Source organism: Lonchura striata, chromosome 3, assembly GCF_050655825.1.
Source record: "Lonchura striata isolate lonStrDom1 chromosome 3, ASM5065582v1, whole genome shotgun sequence".
Lineage (NCBI taxonomy): Eukaryota > Metazoa > Chordata > Aves > Passeriformes > Estrildidae > Lonchura > Lonchura striata.
Genome location: NC_140705.1, coordinates 61,376,446 through 61,389,765, shown reverse-complemented (window position 1 = coordinate 61,389,765; position 13,320 = coordinate 61,376,446). Strand labels below are relative to the sequence as shown.

Here is a 13,320-nt window from a genome sequence, read left to right as displayed (position 1 = left end):
AGACCCCTTACTGGGTCTTGTCCTGGTTTGTTACTGATGTTTGCCTGCACTGGTATTCCCAAGAACCAGCTGGGCTTTGTTCACTGCAGGCCGATGGATCAGCAGGACATCATGGACCACTGCAGTGCTCACAGGAGCTGCCTCTGCCTGCTCAGTATCTCTCTCCTCTAAAGCCTGCAGTGTGCTTAGTGCAGCCAGGGGTCAGGGCCTGGGCTGATGGATTAGATCCTCCTGCTATTTAAAAGAGAGGTTTCCAGGACTAATGTTCATGTGTAAGTGTCACTGAGGATGAAATGAAACTCCTGGGAACAACATGGAATGCAGGCAAATTTATTTCAGTGTGTGTGTTACCAGAGTTTTTAATTTTTTAACAAACTAGCACAAGAGAAGAAATCCTGACTTTAGGGCTTCTGCTCCATCTAGTTCATCTGCCTGCTCCAGGCAGTTCATCTAATGAAGCAAAGTACAAAGCAGCCACAGTGAGACAGTCCTGTCTCACAAGCTCACTAATAAAATGCACTTGATTTCTTAGGCTTACAGAGCCTCCTCCTGACCCCAGCCCCGCAGGGTGAGCCAGCATTACATGCCCTGAACGGTCAGACAAGTGACACAGATTTGCAGCTGGAGGTGAGAGAATGGCTTCAAAGAAAGTGCAAACCTTGTGATGTCCCCACTGTCCCTACATATCCCTGCCCTCTCCTAGTGGCACTCACAGCCTGCCCTTTGGGGCTCAGCCCCTACTTCCAGTGGCCCTCAAGCCACTGGGACCAACACAGGCTCCACTCGCTGCCTGAGATGCTGAGGAGTGACAGCCAAGAGTCTGCTCCTGCACAATCCACCCCAAACCGTAACTCTAAATGTATCTTCAATTCTACTCATTTATAGGCCCTTGCATGGGGACAAATTATGCTTTCAAAATATTACAGGAAAATGCTGCAAGAGGTTGCCATAAAAAACTCCCATCATAATTTCATTAAAAATTAACAAAAAGAAAGCATTAGTGTTGTCCTGCCAACTGGGGGTTGGGCTATATCTCACATTATTAAATTGAGAAGGGCAGCAATGGAAAGCCTTTTTAGATTGGTGTTTCCATTCCTTCCTCTTTTGCTTGGTTCAAAAGTCCTGCATAATTAATACTGTAGTACTTAATAAATGCTTATGAACCTACTACCTCTCTGCTTTTTCCATTTAATTAGGTGATTGACTTCAGGCATACTATAAATTATAATGACAATTTAATTACTTTTTTAATGTGCACACTTAAAAGATTTATAAACAGAAATAGGGTAATACAGTGCATTCAAAATTAGAAATACCATGAACTGCAGAACAGCATAAAGTAATGACATCTAAAGTATCTCCTCAGTGGCTGAGCAGCTGCAGTGACTGGGAAGTAGGGTATTTAAAGTGTCTGGTACAAGTACAGAAAACTGTATATTTCTGTCCAAATGCCCATGTACACAGCTTTTAACTTTTCCTTCCAGCATTTGCACATCTCACTTGACTTCATGACAGAAACATAAAGAAGTTCCAAGGATAAATCAGGCTGTGTATTGCAGCATCTCTTAGGTCAAGCATTCACAGTAAGTGGAAGACCCTTTCTCTTCTTTTAAACAAATCATAAAACTTCTGCATCACTTAATCATAACACAGTCATTGCTAATATTTGCAGGGGGCCAATCCCTACAATATTCCAGCTGGCACAGGCAAACTGCCAAAGAACATGGATTCCATCATCTCATGAACAGACCCTTCCTAGTCAGGAGACAGAAATGTCTGAGAATATTTTACACCACATCCTACAACAACCCAAGTTAACTCTTCTGATATTGTTGTTATGCCACCTAGGACTCATTCACCTGTCACTTACAGGAATGTAAAAGCTAAGAGGATTGTGTATATAACAAATCAAGTAAGAATCAGATCCTTCAAACTAGTGCTCAAAAAAATTTGATAAACTAAAAATTATCTTTTTAAATTTAAATAGTTTAAGATAATAAAAGAACAATTAACCTACTTAGCTAGCCTTCCTAAATGTCCAGACATTCCCAAGCCCTGGCTGGTCATTACAAAGAAAGCTGTATTTTCTACAAGTTGCCTATCACCAACAGAGAGAGATGATAGCATTTGTTTTACATCACACAGTATGCTACATTGGTGAAAAATTCTCATGTAAAAAATTCATTAAAATTTGGTCTAGAGGAGACGCTATCCCATCTGGAAGCTGAATCTGGTTTGGTGTGACTATTCCTGTCTGTTAATTTAGCAGTACAAAGTATAACTCTGCATTCTTAGCATACTTACTGGGGATGCTGGCATCTCTGTAACCAGAACTGCTTACAGAGAGGGAAAAAAAAATAGACTGGGCAATTCACAGTGTGCTAGAAAAATTATGGGCAATTCCACGTTTTAAGCATCATCTATCAACAGTGTTGAATAGTCAAAAGGGGAATAAATTTGAATGCATTGCCAAGGCAAATGCTGTGATAATTGTATCTGCTTCTCCTTTTCAATACAGAAAAAAAAATCCCAGACGCTCATCTCATTTGCACCCAGTGAAGCTGAGTGGAAAGCTGATCAATCCCACAGCTTCATCCTGTAGCTGCCTGTCCACCTTGGCCAGCACAGAGCAGGACCTGAGAAGGTACAGGTAAAAGAAAAAACACCAGGAGGCTGAGCAGCGCGGTGAATCACAGGGAGCCGCTTTGTCTGCAGCTTCCGTTCTCTGAGGAACTGTGCAGGGCTGAAACAATGGCTCTCCTAGGGAGCTGCATCTCATCTACCTCATCTACAGCCAGTGATGAATGATGGGTCAAGAGGGCAGCAGACTTTGGGTGCACAACCCTTAAATACTTTATCAAAGACGGCAAAAGGCCATGTGCTTCAATAACACAGCAAATACTTCCTTTTGCTGTATAGCAGACAAATTCCTTCCTCTCTGCTGGCTCAATCTGAAGCTTTTTGGTTCACAGCTCAGAGTGTGTGCAAGTTGTACATTCATAAAACATACAAGTAGAAAGCTTCAGTTTTTTTCCTGAGACCATTCAACTGTAAACATTCTCACAGAAATGGAAAGTCAGTCCTATCTGTGATGAAATCCTATGCTTTCAAAAATATGTAATTCTAGGGATTTGTGGGGCTTATAAACAATAAAAGAAGGCACGTTTTACTTATTTTAAAAAGGGAAACTGAATAGTAAGAATTGAAAAAAAATTCTAAAACTGTAACTCATCCAAACTTTTCATACTGGGTTCCCTGAAAGAAAAACATACTGATTTGATAGAAATTAAACAGTTCAATAAAATAAAAAAATGCTGTCCCTGGTTTAAATGAAGATAAATGAAAATAACAGGCCTTGTGATATAACAAGATACTTCAATACTAAAGTTTGATAGTATTTTGTTACTCAGAGAATTACAATTTAACAAGATATACAAGATGAGTTGGAATATCTTTATGACATAAAAATATGCAAAATAAAACTGAAGCAACATTTAAAATGTTTTGAAGGAAGATGTCTTACTGCTTAAGAGTTGTCAAGATTTTGTCCGCATTAGAGGAGAGATAGAAGTTTTTCAGAACCTTCTGCCATCTAAATATTCTTTCAACCACTTTTGTCTTCTGTTCCTCTTTAGCTGTTTCTTTGTCTTTTTATTCCTCTAGATATCTTTAAAACTTCATCTAACTGCTTTGAATTTGACAACAAAACTTAATGCTCTAACAGGACAGAAAGCTGTGGGCTCATGTTTGGTTTCTAAAGGAAGCAGCAGAAAGCAATCTTGGAAAAAATACTCCAAATCATTTCAGCTCCCTTATGAAAAACATCAGCAACAGAAGAAGCCCACTTGGGTTCCTGCCCACCCAGCACCAGGAGCCAAGGTAACCCTGTAACTTTGGGATTGTTGTTTAATGGCAGCAACATTTAGTACTGAATGGTAACTTTCCCATTTTGGAGGCTTTGAGGAGTTGGTTGACACCAAAACGCTGAGGTGAGCAGTGCCATGTGGGCAGTGAGGCAGCGAGCTGTGCCATCCCACCACCCATGCTGCAGCGGCACGGGAAACCTGCGCCTTTCACCTCCAGATGCGTTAGGGCAGAAGAAGTGCATGTTTTCCCTCCCAAAGACCACATCATTTTACATTGTGGCAATGGATTTGCATAATTTCAGTCAAACAATGTATCATCAGAGGTTTTGAATTTAAACACTTCAAAAATGAGCAAAATAAATGGTGCTTATGCTCAGAAAATTGAAGGTCTTGGAGTGGAGGTATCTCAACTTCCTTGTAGCCCTGTTGAACCGATACAAGCAGGCCTGACATCTCTACTTCAGTCAAGTGAAAATTTCAGATTAAAAAATGAATTATTTTAATTTATAGCCATGATGTGTACTGAAAAGCTTCTAAAACAATAATAACTTTTACACAACCACTGCTGCCCAGAAAGCAAATCAGCTCAGAAGTAACTCACCCTCTGAGTATTTTCATTCCTTTCTCAGAGTGTGAAACTAAAATTGGCACCAAACTGCATCACCTTTTTAATGCATTTTCCATCCAAATGGAGAGGCACTTGAGGAGCCACAGTGATGTCCCAGAGAAAACACATTCAGTAGAACTCTTCTGCTACACCCACCTTCAATTCATGGCCCAGCACTCTGCTCCCATTTAGTCATCCAGGTGAGGAGAGGCTGACAGCTGGAGGAGGGAAGAGATTGGGAGCCATATGGAGCTAGAGTCAATTTTCGGTATGTATTTGTGAATAGATACAAAAGAGATAAATGCTGGCATGAATAAATTCATATTTTATCGATACATATTTTGGTACTTATTGTTAAAGTGATTTATTCCAAAATCGGCTTTTAAAAATGAACACCGATTTAAAGAAAATTCCAATCCCAACTTACTTCTTCCCACAGCAAATCCAGGATCCCAACTGCATGAAGCAGGAGGTAGAATCCCACTCAACAGGGTTTACCTCATCATGTCAAAAGGAAAGTGGTGCAAATAACCAAGAACCCAAGAGAGAGATTCTCCAGGTCACTGCCTAAGACAAACTCCCCAGGAATGGGGATGCTCAAGCACAAGGAAGCATTGAGGGTCCACATCTGAGCTGCTCATGCAGAGGGCAAGGAGAGCTGATGGTTGTGCATGCAGCATCTTGTAATAACGAAGGTTATCAAAATTACAAGATTCACTAGATTGGCTGCCTGTGATTGCTGCATCTACAAATGTTCAGTTTCACTTCTCAGACTTATTCAAATCATCCAGCCCCCATGGGCCTGCAAACCTGAGCTGCAAGTCTGAATACAGAAGGGGATTTATTAAAATACTGCTGGTGCATCTGACCATGACAGAATGCTAAAAGATGAAAAAGTAATGAAACACACAGAACATTTCTGAGCCCCAGATTATGTTTGGCCTGGATCCAGTGGACACGCTTGATATCCACTGGCTCCCCTATTACAAACTTATCTCCCCAAACTTTGATCCAAGGCCATCACAAGAGCAGAGAAGCGCAAGTATCTGTGAGAGTCACTTATTCCATTAGTCAGAAATCAAAAATCAAAAGAGCCACTTGAACCACTAACAGAATGCAAAAACTCATCACTTCCTTCAGAGAAGGGCAAAAGACCTTGCTTGTAATTGTTGATTGGAACATATTCCATGGCAGAAAATTTCTGGACTATATTTCCAGCTCTTAAATAGTTCTGTGGCTGGACTCTGGCAAATGGTTTGAATTTTTTATGCTTTTTTGAAACTGTAATAAAACACACATACCCACCTCACAGAATAGAGGCTTCATCAATGTTCCTAACTCACTCTCAGCTTCTTAAGTATGCAGTCCTGCAAAAGTGCAGAGCACCATTATTTAGATTTGATTTGTTAAAAAAAAAATCCTGTCTATGACTTCATTGGGGTTTTTTTAATAAGTATTTTCCAGGTAGGAACAATTTTGGATGCAAAATCAGCATCTCTGCCTGGAGACTGGCCTCAGGCTTCTGCCTCATGCATATGTGTACATCACATTCCTACATCTTCCACAAAACAGAAAGTGAGTCTGTGAACAGGTCAGTAGGACACAAGATAAGCAATGTACATCTAAATCTGAATGCAGAACAAACTAAAAATGTTTTTGATTTCTAAGAACAAAACTCTTTCCTAAGAACTTCGTTTCTTCATGGTCTCATAGTCTGGGTGCAATGTGTAAAAAATGGCTTTCTGAGGCACTGTGGTGTCTTCTGAATCACTGCCATTACCCGAGAAAACCCCAGGAAGTGGTTTGGATGAGAAGCTGGACCCGGCTTGCGTAGGTATCAGCTGATGTCAGAGTACACACAGCAGAAAGCCCTAACAATATGGACATTGTGAAACCAGGAATAACCTCTTATCTCCTGCAGTTTGGGAAATCATTTCTAACCCAGTGACTACAGAGCTTAGCAATAAGTCAAACAGTAAATTATTCACTATGCTTCCTAATTAATCTCCATTTCAGGCCAAATCTTTGTATGCCCATAAAAACATGAAGATCTCCAGTGAGGGAAACAACAGCATGAGCTTTTGGACCTCCTTCTGCAAAGCAATTCGTTTTTCCATAAACAGTTACTATTAAGCAAGGACAAAGCAACAAACCAGACAGCCATCTGTGTAAACCAATTTAAAAGGATGGTGACCTCATAACATTTTTCAAACTAACGCTCTCCATTTAACTTCTGCCACCCCGTCCTGCCCCAGCAGATGCTGGGTTTGAGCAGGTCCTCGGGTGAGCGCAGTGCTCCTGCTTTAGGGAAAGCTGGTACTTTAAAGCCACAGTGATTTTAAACCCGTGAAAAGAGCATGTCAATGAAAATACCTCGGCATATATGGAAGCAGGGTAACCTTAGCAGCTGCCTACGCTCCCAGAGGGTGTTGCCACAAAGGTCTGTGCTATGTTTGCCAGCTGAGCTTCCTAGAGGTATGAGGTCAAGCGAGCACAAAGGTTCAGGCCACTGATGGTAACACAATCTCTACTGAACTGTGTTCTTTCTTACGACCCAGAGAGAAGCCAGAACAAGTACAGATGGCAACCACATTAGAAAAGAAGGCAAACTTGATAGCCTTAGAGCAAAACTTATGAATCCACATACAGCACAACTATCCTGTGTGTGCCCAGGATGGCCATAGCATCCCCAGCTCATTCTGCCTATTTAGATTTGAATCCAATGGAGCTTCAGGCAAAATATGCAAAATAAAATACCAAGCAGAACACCTACAAATAAGTGCAAGTAATAAACACCCAAGGACATGTCTCGCACAAGCTCACCTGCAGAACTGTTTTTTATTCCATTTACTAAAGTCAGTCACAGCCACACAAGAGCTGAGAGCAGAGTGCATCAGATGATGGTGACATCAGACCATTGGTAGCATAACAGAAGAAGTGCACAAACTCATTTACAAGGGCATATGGACTACAAATATTTCAGCTTCAAAGAAGGTAACTGAAAGAAATGTATATTCTGTATAATCTCTTTTTATTTCCAAACATCAGAACAACCGTATATAAATTGTATTTCAAGTGGTGGAAGGAAGTGGATGCTTCTCCATTATATAAAGATGACATTTTTAATCTACATAGTGTAGACATAGTAAAAATTACCTTCCACAATGCCAAGGTTTGTTACATGGACTCTTTTCTTTAGCCTGCATTTTCAAAGAGCCATTACTTTACTGCCACAGCGCCTGATGTTTGTATACCTGGTATTTGTGTTTGCTTTAAAATAATGGCTTTGAGGTGAAGGTAACTTGCTCTTCTGACCCAGTACGTAATTGTACAACTGTTTGTGCAGTAATAACCCATGGTACACATAAAGTGACAGTTCTCTAATTGGCATTTGCTGAACACAAGGGCACCCTTTGCAAACACAGTGGCTTTTTTTATTGGCAACCTCTTTAATTATTTCACTCTTCCTAACACAGAATCTCCTTTCTGTCGTTAGAGAAGAACAAACCATTCCTCACCAGAGCCACCGTAATACTATATATTTCTTAATATGTATCACTGAATACTATTAAAGATTAGCCTTAAAAGACAGAGTAGTATTAACAGCTGTCCTGGGAATTTGTTCCAGAAAACGGAACACTTCTGACCTTTGAGTCTATGTTTCAGTGGCTTTTTGAGATGCTTCAGAACAAAAGTTCAAGCGGCATCTCCTTTCAGTTTGTCTCATCTTGGTGCATGTTAAAAGTGAGGACAGAAATTCAAGAGAAGTCTGGCTGTTGCTGCTTTCCCTTGCCTTCAGTTCTGCCGTGTCAGCTGATGCTGGCACATGCAGCATATTTCTCTGCTTCCTTTGGTTTTGTCTTTCCTTGGTCGCTGCTTTGAGCCCCTACCCAGACATCTCCACCGTTCTCCTGTCACTGCCATGTTACATAAAAACTCAGAAATGGCTTAGGAATCATTTAAATCTGTGCTATCTTGGCAAGCAGCTAATCCTTGAAGCAAATGCTACTTACACAACCGAGTGCCTGCATTTCCTACCCTGTTGTGGAGATGTCATGCCTCATCTCCTAAGGCTGGAAGAAATGCATGACACTTTGTAAAATAGCTCTGACTTTCCATTTCTACTATATAAGCATCTTGTTATCTGTTTTTATAGGGAAGGAAAATGGAAAAGGGAATTCCTGGAAGAGATTACAATTGTCAAACTGGCTTTTGATATCTGTTAAACAGCTGAAGCATTAATTTTTTGGCGGCACTGTCAAAAGCCTATGAGAGCTTCCTGACTGAAGTGGAGGAAATAGTACATTTAGTTCTACTACAAGCTGTACTTTTAAAAAAATCCATAGGAAAACAGACTCATTGTTCATTTTTCTGTTAATATGTGGTTTTGCCCTGCAGTTTCAGTAATATTTTTTGTAAGACCTGGCAGTCTCAAAAAAGAACTGTAACTTAGAGCTAATGTTTTAATAAACTCTTGTTTATACTACAGTCACACCAGAACAAACAAAATACAGCTACAAATGACATTTTTATAGGAAGTCAAGAAAAAGATTCATGTGTCTGAATATTTTAGTTACAGTGTGGTAAGCATGACTATTATTTCCTGTAAAACCAAATTGTATCTTTAAAGAACTGGAAGAAGGCTACCATGGGAATAGAGCATGGATATGACTTGGGCCTCTAAAGAGCAGCTGGATATAAATACCTTACAATTTAATGCAAAACTCCCATCAAGTATTCTGAGAATTTTACAATGGAGCAATGGCAAGATATGGCCATGAGAAATGTTTGGAGTCTTCAAAATACCACCATGCAGGATTACTGCAAATGCCTCCCTCTGTGGTAAAACTGATGAAAAACTTCAGAAAAAAGGTTTGCAGTGAGATAGGCAAGAAAACTGCCATTTTAAAAAAGTGGTCTTAGAATCTCAGAAATTAGACCAAAAAGGAAATTAGCGAAGTCTATTAGGTCATATTGTAGCTACGTAAGAAAAATCTATTAGTATGTTTTTCAGCATTTTGTCCAGTTCACTTTTGAGTTGCTCAAACTAATCAGGTCCTCTAGTTTCCATCAAGAAAATAGGCTTTCACCATAATGATTTTTTTCCTAGTAGTCAAACTAATTCTCCTTTTGCTCATTTGCATCATTTTACTACTTCATACCTCTTTGAGACATTCCCTTCTAGGTGATCTTGGCTCTGGTGCCCCTGTATCAGATTTACCACTGATATCTAAGTTAATAGCAATCAGGATATAAAATGCTAAACTAAAAAGTGCAACTGACCTTGTGATATGCAGTCTTGCTCCCTCTGTAACCAGTGGCAAGCTTCTGCTTGCATGAGACCTGAGCTCCTGGTCTAGTGTGAAGAGGGTGGAAAATCACTACCTCGCTTCTAAAGACAGGCTGTATTTCATCAGTGCATGGCTCTGAGCTTTATGGAGAATGGAGAGCTAGCAGCAAAGTAGCCTCAAAAGGCTCCTATTTTCTTTATTCAATGTGATGCTCCATTATTTGGTTATACCGAGAAAATTTGGTTACTATCACTTTTCCCTACATATTAGTGAAAGACAGTTTAATGAGTTTTCTGTTTCTTAGTTGTAATAACCCCTTTTTCATTCCCAAATTGCAGACTTCCAGATTAGGATATCTGGCTAGCCTTTGTATAAAGAAATAGAATTCCTTGAAGGAGAGAAAGGATTTTCACACCGCAGATTGTTATCCTACCTCCCAAACAAAGGAGACTGACTTTGTATCTCCTCTGTCCCTGAACAAAGATGGTCCCAAGCAGCACACAGAGCAATCCTCAAACATTCATTCACTTCCCAAATCAAAAGGATAAATAAGTGTGCAAGAAGAAGAGTCTATCCTTGAGGATGTTGGAACAAGTTTATAAAAGCAAAATGAATAAATGGTAAGGAAATTAATTTTTAACTTAGTTGTTACTATTTTTAACTAGCAGGGTAGCAACTGGCAATTGTGCTTGAGAAAGACTGGTTGAGTTTTTGGAAAACTCCTCAATGCTAAAGGCCTGTCTGCAGAGGGACAAAAATGTCATGAAACAACAGACACTTGGCAAACTCCTCAGCAATCTGGAATAAGTACCTTGTACTGCCCTTGTGTTATTAGCTATTGCAGTATCATGTAAATCCTTCATGACAGTGCCATTTTTTAAGTGCCACTGTACCATCAGGTGTCCTGATATCATGAAGGCTCCTGGGGAAGTCAGTGTGTGGTATCTCTTTCTTGCCTCCTTTACAGCAAGTTTGCAAGTCAGGATGTGCAAAAGGCCAGGATGTGACTCAGAAAAAATGTAACTTGGCTTAGAAGGAAGCTTCTTCCCTCACTGTCTCTATGTAGTACAGGACCTCTTTATCCTGGATAACCCTGTCTATTACCCACTCTTGTCTCAAGATTCATATCTGTCTTTTCATGTGAGAACAGGCAGCTGGTAGGGAGTGCTGGTGGCTGCAAGCAGAAGGTCAGGGACACTGGGCTGAGTCACTGGCAGCTCACCACTTGTTGAGCTGTTTGAGGTCCTGCAGGAAAAATGCTTACTTTGTGACACTAAAGAGAAATACTTCCAAGAGCAAAAATTGCTACAAAAACTACTGCTCCATGTAGAAACAGAAAAAGAGACCAAGAAAAGACTTTGCCACAGTTTAGAGGAGTTGGTGCCAAACTACTGACATAACGGAGGGACCTTCCTGTCTGCTGCAGTACACAGCCTTCAGCAGTATATTCCTTCTGTCTTCTGCCCATGTGCCAACAAACAGGTGGATTTCATTCAAATTAAATGTTTGATGCCAGGGTAACATTTATAAATCTATGAAGTTACTGACAACCTAGTCCTGGATATCCAGCAATCTTATTAAAGTCACTGGCCACTTGCAGGGAGGACTGAGCTGATAACTAAATGTCTCAGGACCAAGGTTGTCAAGCACAGAACACTCAGGAAGAGCTGAAGTGTATCTGACTCCATTCACTCACATTACTCTATACAGTACATTACTGTATATAGTAATACCAAAAAGATGGAAGGCTCTTTATTCACTGGACCAAGTGGATTTAAAAAAATTATATTCACAAAAATGAAATAACTTTTTTCACTGTTCCAACTTTTCTTTTCTTTACACTGCATTTTTCTTATATCATTTTACTGCATTATTTTTCTTCCTCTTCACTTTTGTTACGCTATCACTACAAATATGAGCAATGTTTAGGAGTAACTCTGTATTTTTCCCTACAGAAAAGTAATGCCTAAATGAAGTGATGGCTAACCTTTATTTATTCCACGATATCTGAAGGAGTAAAACCCAAAACAAACCAATGAAACTATACAAGCTATTGCTCACAAAAACTGACCAAAACAGCAGTTTCCAAGCATCTGTGAATTAGTTCACTGATTTCAATTGGACTTTACAGAAACACAAAGATCACTTTGAGAGATGAAGTATTTATGACTATAAGAGATGATTTTGAATGAAAACAAACAAAATATACCATGTCCCCTGAAAATGTCAAATCACACTTTGCCTCGTATTTCAGAGTATTTTTACAGAGTATAGCCAGCTCACACTAATAACGTATATTTATTTGTGTTTATGGTTTTACTAATGAATGAACAGCACTGCCTGCTCCATACAGTCACTCTTCAAACAAAATAGTGCCATTAAAACAGTGGGCCATGGCAAGGTGAGCTTTCTAATTTTTTTCTCTTCTTTCTATTCTAGAGCACCTCTTTACACTCCAGAGGTTTTAAACTCTGAGAATACTTTGTGTAAAAATGATACAAGACTATTAAATACCAACTCATGACCCTCAACAAATACCCAACACTACATCAGCTGTACAGAGTGTACAGTCATAGATTTAACAGGTGGGAGAGGAGGAAGAGAATAGAATTGCATTTAATCTTAAAACAGATTTCAGACTGAAGCCCCAATATTCCTGTGTCAGATCTAGTCTCCGTTTTCGCCTTCCAGGTATGGTAATTACAGTCCTGTGCCCACTGGGAACTAGTTGCACACTGAAACACCAACACACTTTGCTGGAGGAGGAGAGTTTGCTGATGGAGATATTACAAGATGCAGCAGTGAATACTCTGACTTTCAGTGAATGTACAGTATCCCTTGCTTACAACACCTATTATTTTAACTAAACAGATCACTATCTGGTTAGCCATGGTGCAGGGCGACTTTCAAGATTTTAAAGTCAGATGTTGAATAAATGAAGGCTCTTCTGGAAAAACAAGGCTTTAGCTACTGTGGTCATCATTCTTCAATTCAAGCTGTGCCAGCAGAACTTGGTGCCTGCACTTAGTGAAGGCAACAGGGTACAGGCATACAGACCCAGGCATCCACGGGGCGTGACTTCACTGCAGGGCCAGCACCTAAATTAAGTTTGTCCCCAGCACGACATCTCTGTCACAGCACACAGGGAGGTACCTACACACCCTGCCACATGCCAGTTTGGATTTCATCCCTCTGCCTTGGCCTCAGTGCCAAGCATCAGGAAACGGCAGGCAACTCGCCAACACTTTTTCTTAGAAAACAGCAACCCTTTCTGGAAATGTTCTGAAGGTTTGAAGAGTCTTTCTGGAAAGGTGGTAATGCTGAGCTTTTGCACAAATACTGTAAATGAAAGCTACCCCAAAATACTATCACTACCGTAAAACATGATACCCCTTAACAATGGGGGCAAATGAGGTCAATATTAGTGAAAAGATATTACTGTGCAGCCAGGCATTTTGATTCCTAGAAAGCTGAGGTAAATGACACATATAGTAGCATCAACCAGTTAGCAAGCTTTATATTTGCAAAGCACACCCTAGGAAAATGCACTGATTTT

General features: G+C 40.1%; 1 protein-coding gene across 32 annotated transcripts in view; it reads right to left on the bottom strand.

Moving 5' to 3' along the window:
* Positions 1-13,320, bottom strand: part of HIVEP2 (HIVEP zinc finger 2) — a 136,304-nt gene that overhangs the window by 69,763 nt on the left and 53,221 nt on the right. For 8 of the 32 annotated variants that reach the window (XM_085576643.1, XM_021553148.3, XM_085576647.1 and 5 more), the window contains 2 exons: positions 5,779-5,840; positions 4,630-4,691 (listed from right to left, as the gene is read on the bottom strand). The exons of 18 other annotated variants lie outside the window; for them this stretch is intronic. The gene's annotated coding sequence lies outside the window, so the exon portion shown is untranslated. Of the gene's footprint in view, positions 1-4,530; positions 4,576-4,629; positions 4,692-5,778; positions 5,847-13,320 lie in introns of those variants that run through there. 6 more of the 32 variants (XM_085576645.1, XM_021553150.3, XM_085576657.1 and 3 more) reach the window with 4 other exon arrangements.